The sequence below is a fragment of the Monodelphis domestica genome, chromosome 4, assembly GCF_027887165.1.
Source record: "Monodelphis domestica isolate mMonDom1 chromosome 4, mMonDom1.pri, whole genome shotgun sequence".
Lineage (NCBI taxonomy): Eukaryota > Metazoa > Chordata > Mammalia > Didelphimorphia > Didelphidae > Monodelphis > Monodelphis domestica.
Genome location: NC_077230.1, coordinates 285,198,866 through 285,209,486, shown reverse-complemented (window position 1 = coordinate 285,209,486; position 10,621 = coordinate 285,198,866). Strand labels below are relative to the sequence as shown.

At 34.8% G+C, this 10,621-nt stretch overlaps 1 protein-coding gene across 6 annotated transcripts in view; it reads left to right on the top strand.

The window, feature by feature from the left end:
• OPCML (opioid binding protein/cell adhesion molecule like) overlaps positions 1–10,621 on the top strand; it is a 1,618,997-nt gene that overhangs the window by 945,094 nt on the left and 663,282 nt on the right. The window lies entirely within an intron of this gene.

The following is a 10,621-nucleotide window of genomic DNA, read 5'->3' as shown; positions in this document are numbered from 1 at the left end:
TCATAATAAAATGTGTAAGTTAATAGGACTAGAATTAATTATTATCTCATCATACCATTTTATAGATGAGGCAACTGAGGCTTAAGAGCCTAATCTTACAGAATTCAGACCTTCTCAGTTCTAGATCAGTGTTTATTCCACTATGTCACACTTTCTCCCAGCTGCTTTAGAACTTCAATCAGTTAACAGGAAAATTGACTCTAAAAGTCATGAGGATTATGGATTGGCCTTTAGTTGCTGAAACCATCAGGACACTACTGAGAACCTCATCTTCCAATAGAGCTTCAAATTATATTGCACAATAGAACCACAAGTGTCCAATAGTAATGCTCCCAGCGTCATGACTGTAACTGCAGTTCAATTCAAGTTTTATTCCATTTTTGGTCTCTGATCACCAGTAGGTAGCTAATAAACTAGATGATTGTAAAGTCATGTATAGTTTTGGGATTTTTTTTTTTTTTGCGAAGAGGTGGCTGGTAGCAGCATGCTGGGCATCTTGGCATCTTGGTGTGGCTGCAGCTATTGTCTGGGTTTGGTGGTGAGCATCCTTGATACAAAACTAGGAGACGCTTAGTAGTGTAGTTCAGGTGAGCTTCCTTGAGCTCTCTCAGAGTTTAGGCTGAATCCTTTTTTCCCCCTTTACCTTTCCTAAAAATGCCATCCTCCTAGGAGGCCCCTCATCTCAGAGGAGGCCTTGTGGCCAGAAAGTCTCTGAACTCCCCTTGGCTCAGGCTCCTATATTTCCATGTAAATTTTTATGTGTCCTACCCATTAGAATATTAAATATATTTGGGAGGGTGGAATTGTTCCCCAAAAGGTTAGGTAGGTCTAGCTCTCTCTGGTAATGTTCAAGCTAGTGTAAATAGTGTCTTGTGTTGAAAGTCAAAAATAAGTCATCCTGCTACAAGAATACAAGTTGGTCATGTGCAGAATCTAGAACTGACAAACTAGTATATTCTACTAGACAACAGAATCTTTCATTTTAGATCTAGAAATGTCCTAGGACCTCAAAGTCTTGCTTATTTAGACTCTAAGCTAACTGATGTCACTATGATTTCTTCTTTGTGGCTTGCCCGGGAATGCCAGAGGAAAGAGTATTGAACCAGTAGTGATGATAGTGTCTCTATCTGCCATAAGATACACAGGGGATTTACTTTCAGAATCAATGATTTTCAATTCCTTTCATCATTTCTGACTCCCTCTCTCTCTAGCACACATGCACATACATGGATTTCAAGAGGATTCTCAAAGATTGATGGAAATAAATGGTCACATACACACATGAAAAAAAATTTCTAAGACCTATTCTTGTGATTTAAGTACAGTTAGGCTTGCTTAAGGATGATTTTGATTCATGCTAAAGAATTTAGATTAAAGGAACATTTGCTCTTATGCCTTTGCTGAAAATAGTCATCATAAAATTATAGCTATAAAAAGACTTCAAAGCTAGTCCATTATCCTCATAGATGAGGAAACAGGCCCAGATCATTGGAGTGACTTGTCCAAGGTCATTGAGTTAGTAAGTAGTAGAAACAAGATTTTAATTCATTCATGTACTCTGCTTCAAAATTCAGCACTGTCTCCACTCTACCACATAGCATCTCATCTTGTGCGATTTTGAAATTAATGGAATTATTAGATTTAGAATTGGAAATCATCCATTTCTACCCGCTTCACCTTATTGATGAAGAATAGGGTCACTCAGAAAAGTGGAATGACTTTCCTGAAGTAATATAGTTAAGTAGTAGAAGAACTAAGATTTGACCCCAAGTTCTTTGACCTCTAATACATTGTTTTATGTATTTTATTTCGAACAAGAATTTTTTCCCTCTTAAAGATGAGATAGACATAAACATAAGAGCATCACTTGGGGACAAAAAAAGAAGGGAAAAATCCTCCAGAAAGTTTAATTTCAATAAATTTCCATTTGTTAGATCAAACATATTCTTAAGTTCAAATTGTTAAAATTTTGGAAAACTTTTCATCTCTGATGGTGTCAGCTTATAAAGATGACTTTATCGTTATGAGACCAGATCAAATTCTGTAGATATAGCATTTGTGATATCAGTTCAAATCAGTTTATTTTACATGCAGTGTTTGCCTAACCACCAGCAGCAAACTTGACTTCTATCCTATAGCACACAGCCAACCCTTTTATTGACTTAGATGATCTTGTCTTAGGTCCTCAATGGGGTCCCAATACTGTGGACATGTTAGTACCCTCTGTACAACTATCAACATATTCTTTGTGTGTAATCAGAGAGCTGGGAATTGGAACTTCTGATGATACACTAAGCAAACACGAATTAGAAATCATGTTCACACACTGTTATAACAAATCCTTTACAACAGAAGAAGTATCTTCAGAATGTGAAAGTAAGAAAATCAATGTCGAAATGGGAGGGGAAAAAGGAAACAGAGAGAATTCCCCAAAGGTTACACTGCAAAAGTTTAATTTCAGATCCAGATACTTGACATAAGTCTTTCAGATGCTATCCAGGATACTGGACAAAAAGTGAATGACTCAGAAACAGGGCAACTGTTTATTAAGTGTTTAATTTGTGTTACTCTGTGAGATGCAGCATGGATGGATGGAAACTTTCTTTCAGAACCACTTAGATCTGTGTTCAGATTATCTCTGATATAAACTGGCTGTATGATCCTGGGCAAATTAATTAATTTCTTAGTTCCATAATCAATTCACAAATACTATGAATTGCAAAGAATGGCTCATATGCGTAGAATGGTTTTCCTCATCTAGTTGTCCTCCAACCAGTGAAATCCCAGATCCACTCCCTATATATGCTAGTTACTAAGAATAAAAAAGTCAAAAGAGAAATAGTTTCTTCCTTACAGATTATTACAACCAACCTGATTCCAACCTAATTGGGGTAAACTAGATTCGTACATTAAGACATCTACAACAAAATACAAGACAATTTTGGGGGGACATTGATTAGCCACTAGGGTTTGGGGTAGGCAAGAAAAGGTTAGGATAAGATTTCATGCAGAAGATGACATTTGATCTAAACCCCCCTTTCCCCTGCCCCTAAAACTATGTGGCCATGAGCAAGTCAATTGATAATAAACATTTGCTTAACACCTTCTATATTCCAAGCACTGTGCTAAATACTGGAGATACAAAAGAGGCAAAAGACAGTATTCCTGCCCTTAGAGAGCTCATAGTCTAATGAAGAAGATAATATACAAAAAATATATTCAAAGCAAGCTACATACACTCTATAAGGAAATAATTAACAAAGGGAAGGACCTAGATGTAAAAGGCATTGGGAAAGGATTCCTGTAAAATATTGGAATTTAATTAGGAATTAAAAGACGATGAAACTGATGAGGGAGAGAATATTGAGCCTGGCAGACAGCCAAAAAAAATGTCCTATCTTTTTCATGGAATAGCCAGGAGGTCAGTGACACTGAATCAAGTAAGGGATGAGCAGGGAGTAAAGGCTAAGAAGGCTATAAAGATAGGAAGGATCTCTAGGTCATGAAGGGCTTTGAATGCCAAAAAGAATATAATATTTTTATTAAATTAAGTTTATTTATTTAATTAATTAATTTAGAATATTTTTCCATGGTTACTTGATTCATGTTCTTTCCCTCCCTTCCTCTCAACCCCCTCCCATAGCCAAGGAACAGTTCCACTGGGATTTACATGTGTCATTGATCCAGACCTATTTCAATATTATTAATATTTGTACTAGGGTGATCATTTAGAGACTACATCCCCAATCATATCCCCATCGAACCATGTGATCGAGCAGTTGTTTTTCTTCTGTGTTTCTACTTCCAAAGTTCTTTCTCTGGATGTGGATAGCATTCTTTCTCATAAGTCCCTTAGAATTGTCATGGCTCGTTGCATTGCAGCTAGTAGAGAAGTCCATTACATTCTATTGTACCACAGTGTATCAATCTCTGTGTATAATGTTCTCCTGGTTCTGCTCCTCTCTCTCTCTGCATCAATTCCTGGAAGTCGTTCCAGTTCACATGGAATTCCTTCAGTTTATTATTCCTTTGGGCACAATAGTATTCCATCATCAACAGATACCACAATTTATTCAGCCATTCCCCAATTGAAGGGCATCCCTTCATTTTCCAACTTTTTGCCACCACAAAGAGAGTGGCTATAAATATTTTTGTATAAGTCTTTTCTCTTAGGATCTCTTTGGGGTATAATCCCAGCAGTGATATGGCTGGATCAAAGGGCAGGCAGTCTTTTAACATCCTTTGGGCATAGTCCTAAGTTTCCTTCCAGAATGACTGAATTAATTCACAACTCTACCAGCAATGCATTAAAAATCCCAATTTTGCCAGATCCCCTCCAACATTCATTATTTTTCTTTGCTGTCATGTTAGCCAATCAGCTAGTTGTAAGGTCATATCTGAGAGTTGTTTTGATTTGCATCTCTCTAATTATAAGAGATTTAGAACACTTTTTCATGTGTTTATTGATAGTTTTGATTTATTTATCTGAAAACTGCCTATTCATGTCCCCCATTTATCATTTGGGGAATGGGTTGATTTTTTTGTACAATTGATTAATCACCTTATAAATTTGAATAATTAGACCTTTGTCAGAGGTTTTTGTTATGAAGATTTCCCCCCAATTTGTTGCTTTCCTTCTAATTTTGGTTGCGTTGGTTTTGTTTGTCCAAACCCTTTTAAAATGTAATCAAAATTATTCATTTTACACTTTGTAATATTTTCTCACTCTTGCTTGGTCTTAAAATCTTTCCTTTTCCATAGATCTGACAGGTAAACTATTCTATGTTCACCTAATCTACTTATAGTTTCTTTCTTTATATTTAAGTCATTCACCCATTCTGAATTTATGTTGGTGTAAGGTATGAGATGTTGATCTAAACCTAATCTCTCCCATACTGTTTTCCAATTTTCCCAATTTTTTGTCAAATAGTGGATTTTTGTCCCCAAAGCTTGGATCTTTGGGTTTATCATATGCTATCTTGCTGACGACGTCATTTGCCCCAAGTCTATTCCACTGATCCTTCTGTCTCTTAGCCAGTAACATATTATTTTGATGACCACTGCTTTATAGTACAGTTAAAGATTTGGTATTGCTAGACCCCCATTCTTCACATTTTAAAAAATTATTTCCCTTGAGATTCTTTATCTTTTGTTCTTCCAAATGAACTTTGTTATGTTTTTTTTTCTATTTTAGTAAAAAAGTTTCTTGGTAGTTTGATAGGTATGGCATTGAATAAATAAATTAATTTGGGTAGGATTGTCATTTTTATTATGTTAGCTCGTCCTACTCATGAGCAATTAATGTATTTTTTTCCAATTTTTTAGGTCTAGTTTTAATTGTGTGGAAAATGTTTTGTAGTTGTCATTATATAATTCCTGTGTTTGTCTTGGTAAATAGATTCCTAAATATTTTATATTATCTAGGGTGATTTTAAATAGGGTGATTACCTAACTCTTGCTGCTGAGATTTTGTATCTTGCAACGTTGTTTAAGTTGTTAATTATTTCCACTAGCTTTTTAGTTGATTCTTTAAGATTCCTTAAGTAGGCCATCATATCATCTGCAAAGAGTGATAGTTTAGTCTCTTTATTGCCTATTTAAATACCTTCAATTTCCTTTTCTTCTCTAATTTCTACTGCTACTGTTTCTAGTACAATGTTAAATAATAGAGGTGATAATGGGCATCCTCATTTCACTCCTGATCTTATTGGGAATACTTCTAATTTATCCCCATTGCTGATGATACTTGCTGATGGTTTTAGATATATACTGTTTATTATTCTTAGGATAGGCCCTTCTATTCTTATACTTATTAGTGTTTTCAATAGATGTGAGTGGTGTATTTTGTCAAAGGCTTTTTCTGCATTTACTGAAATAATCATGTGATTTTTGTTGTTTTGCTTGTTGATATGGTCAATTATGTGGATGGTTTTCCTAATATTAAACCATCCTTGCATTCCTGGTATAAATCCCACCTGATCATAGTGAATACTCCTTCTGATCACTTGCTGGAGTCTTTTTGCTACTATTCTATTTAATATTTTGCATCTATGTTCATTAAGCAGATTGATTTGTAATTTGTAGTTTTTGGTTTGCCTGGCTTTGGAATCAGTACCATATTTATGTCATAAAATGAATTTGGTAGAACTCCTTCTTTGCTTATTTTGTCAAATAATTTGTATAGTATTGCAATTAATTGTTCTTTAAATGCTTGATAGAATTCACTTGTGAATCCATCTGGCCCTGGGGATTTTTTCTTAGAGAGTTCTTTGATGGCTTGTTCAATATCTTTTTCTGATATGGAATTATTTAAGTAATCTATTTCTTCTTCTGTTAATCTAGGCAATTTATATTTTGGTAAATAATCATCTATTTCATTTATATTGCTATATTTATTGCCATATAGTTGAGCAAATTATTTCTTAATAATTACCTTAATTTCCTCTTCATTAGAGGTGAGGTCTCCCTTTTCATTTTTGATAATATTAATTTGGTTTTCTTCTTTCCTTATTTTTATTAAGTTAACCAGTACTTTATTTTATTTGTTTTTTTCAAAGTACCAGCTTCTAGTCTTATTTATTAATTCAATAGTCCTTTCACTTTCAATTTTATTAATTTCACCTTTAATTTTTAGGATTTTTAATTTAGTTTTTATCTGGGGATTTTAAATTTGTTTTCTTTCTAGTTTTTTTAATTTGCACGCCCAATTCATTGACCTCTTCCCTCTCTGATTTGTTAATATATGCACCTGGGGATATAAATTTCCCCCTGAGAACTGCTTTGGCTGAATCCTATAGATTTTGATAATATGTCTCCTCATGATCATTCTCTTCAATGAAATTATTAATTGTTTCTATGAATTTTTCTTTAACCAATTTTGGAGAATTATATTACTTAATTTCCAATTAAGCTTTTATTTGCCTCTCCATGTACCCTTACTAATTACTATTTTTATTGCATTATGATCTGAATAGGTTACATTTATTATTTCTGCTTTATTGCATTTGTTTGCCATGTTTTTATGCCCTAATTCATGGTCAATCTTTATGAATGTACCATCTGCTCCTGAAAAAGAAGATGTATTCCTTTTTGCCCCTATTTATTTTTCTCCATATATCTATTAACTCTAATTTTTTCTGAGATTTCATTCATATCTCTTACCTCTTTCTTATTTATTTTTTGGTTTGATTTATCTAGATCTGATAGAGGAAGGTTAGGTCTCCTACTTGTATAGTTTTATTATCTATTTCCTCCTTAAGCTCCAATCGTTTCTCCTTTATAAAAATCTGGATGCCATAATATTTGGTGCATACATGTTGAGTACCACTATTTCCTCATTGACGATACTGTCTTTTATCAGGATGAAATTACCTTTCCTATCCCTTTTAATCAAATCTATTCTTTACTTTTGTCAGATATCATGATTGCTACTCTTGCCTTTTTCTCTCATTTGATGCCCAATAGATTTTGCCCCAGCCTCTTACTTTTGCCTTGTGTGTCTTCTTGCCTCATGTGTGTTTCTTGTAGAAAACATATAGTAGGATTTTGGTTCTAATCCACTTTGCTATTTGCTTCTGTTTTATGGGTGAGTTCATCCCATTCACATTCTGAGTTATGATTATTGTGTGTGTATTCCCTATCATTTTTATTTCCTCTCCTAGACATGTCCTTTTTTTTCACTATTTCCTCCTATATCAGGTGTTTTGCTTTTAATCTTTCCCCCAATCCCCACCCTTGTATTACTTCCCTTTCTACACCTTCCCTTCTTATTCCACTCTTATTTTTCTTTAAGGTCTATTAATTTCCCTCCCCCCTCTCTTTCCCTCCCTTTTGGTACTCCCTGCTCCACTCCCCCCCTTGGTTCTTCCCTCTCAACTTCCTCGTAGGGTAAGATAGAATTCAATACCTCAATGGATCTAGATGGTCTTCCCTCTCAGAGTTTATTCCACTGAGAGTAAGCTTTAAATACTACTTATTAGCATCCTCTTCCTCTTCTTCTTATAATAGTATTCTTCCCTTTTCCCTCTCATATACAGCTTTGTGTGGTATAATTTATCCTATTTTTCTTATTCCTTCAAGTTTCTCTTGGTGTCATCTTCTATTCTCCCTCTTTATTTTTTACATATCATCTTAAACCACTTAGTACCCCAACCACTACCTATGAATAATTCTTCTAACTACTATGATAGTGAATATTGTTTTTGAGAGTTACAAATATCATTTTTCCATATAGGAATATAAACAATTTGACCTTACTGAAGCCCTTAAAAGAAGTCCCCCCCCCCTTTCTTATTTACCTTTTCATGTTTCTCTTGAATTTTGTATTTGGAAATCAAATTTTCTGTTTAGTTCTTGTCTTTTCTTTACAAATACTTGAAAATCTCCTATTTTGTTAAATGCCTATACTTTTCCCTGGAAATATATAGTCAGTTTTGATGGGTAGATATCTTGACTGTAGAGCCAATTCTCTTGCCTTTCTGAATATCATATTCCAAGCCTTGTGGTCCTTTAGTGTCAAGGCTGTGAGATCCTGTGTAATCCTGATTGGTGCTCCTTGATATTTGAATTGTCCTTTTTGCACTTCTTACAATATTTTTTTCTTAGCTTGGTTCTTAAATTTGGCAATTTCATCCCTCAGGGGTTGTCTTTTGAGAATTTAATATAGAGGGTGATCGATGGACTCTTTCAATGTCTATTTTGCCCTCTTATTCAAGAATATCAGGGCAGTTTTCTTGGACAATTTCTTATAGTTTGATTTCAAGGTTTTTGTTTATTTCTTGGTTTTCAGGTAGACCTATGATTCTCAAATTGTTTTTCCTGCCCTGGTTTTCCAAGTCGGTGATCATCTCAATGAGATATTTCATGTTTCCTTCTAAGTTTTCATTCTTTTGACTTTGCTTCATAAATTCTTGCTGTCTTGAGAGATCATTAGCTTCTACTCGCCCAATTCTCATCTTTAAAGACTGGTTTTCAGCTATGATCTTTTGATTTTCCTTTTTGTTTTGATCTATCCTGCTTTTCATGGCTTCCAGAAGGTCAATTCTGATCTCCAATTTGTTTACCATCTCATTTGATTTCTGTGAGTCTTTTTCCAAGTGGGAGATTCTGTCTTTTAAACTGTTATTTACTTTTTAAACTATTTCCTACTTTTCTTGCCAAGTTTGTTCTATCTTTCTTACTTGGTTCTCCACCTCCATTCTCATTTCCTAGAGAGCTTTTTACCAATTTTCATTTTTTTTGAAAGTTTGGATGTGTTTGCTTGTTTGTCACCCTCTGCTATTTCCTCTATAGACTGTTGTTTTTCTCCAGAGAAATTATCCAGTCAAAATTTTTTTCTTAGTTATTGTTATTATTGTTGTTGTTTTTGTGGTTGTAAATTGTAGTTCTTGGGTTTGGTGGCCATTGCTGTGTTAGTTTTTTCTTCCTTTCCCAGTCAGAAATCTGAATGAGGAAGGTAGGCAGGTCTCAGTATATCAAGCTACAGAGTAGCTTTTGCCCTGATGCTACTTTCAGTCTCCTCAGCATCTGCTGTGGATAGTCCCTCCTTGCTCTATCTCTGAGACCAAGCTCTGTGTTCTTTACCCTTCTGAGGTCCCAAGTCTCGCTTCTCTCAAGACTAAGTCTGTTGTACCCTTAGCCAGTGCCCCCCCAAGAACCTAGAGATTGCCCCATGCTCCCTCTGACTCTGTAGCTGTAGGTGGAGTGGTGATTAGCTTGCACATTGATAGGAGTAATTTTACCCCCTCAGACAGTGGAAATACCCCAAACATTCCTACCTTCAAGATTGCACCCTATAGTAGAGCCATTTTGCTCATCTGATATTTTTTACCTTTTGAGGTGCTTATATCTGTCAGTGGTGAGGAAAAGACCCTTATTCTACTCTGTGGCCATCTTAGCCTGGAAGTTCAAAAAGAAATATAATCTTGAAGATAATAGGGAGTCACTAGAATTTATTGAGTGGGTTGTCAGGTGAAGGGTGGAATAGCTGGATCTATGTTTTAGGAAAATCACTTTGGAGAGTAAATGGAAGAAGTAGGGAGAGACTTGAGGCATACAGACCCATCAGACAGAGGGACTGGAAGGATGATTTTCCTCTCTAGAGTAATAAGGAAGGAGAAGGTTTAGGGGAGAATATAATGAGTTTTGGAAATATTGAGTTTAAGTCATCTTATTGAATAGCTAGTTCAAGATGTCTGAAAATCCAATGGAGATGCAGGCTTACTGATCAGCAGATAATTTGGGATAGGATATTTAGATTTGAGAATTAAGCTGATGAGATCAAATAGTGAAGCAAATCATTTTATCTCTGTGATCTTAAAGTTCCTCACCTATAAAATAGGTTTTAAACATAATACCTATTATCCAGTGTTTGTATGAGGCTTGCAAGACATAATACATAAGTCAACAAGCATTTATTAAGCACCTCCTATGTTCAGACATTGTTCTAAGGCACTGAAAATATACAGAAAATTGAAACAGTATTTGCACTTAATCTATAATGTTCTGGAGGAGAGGCAATCTATACAAAATAAAGACAAGGTCTTTTTTTTGAGATTTATTTATTTATTTGAGATTGGTTGGATGAAGGATTCATATATGCAGTAATCAGGAAAAACCTTTC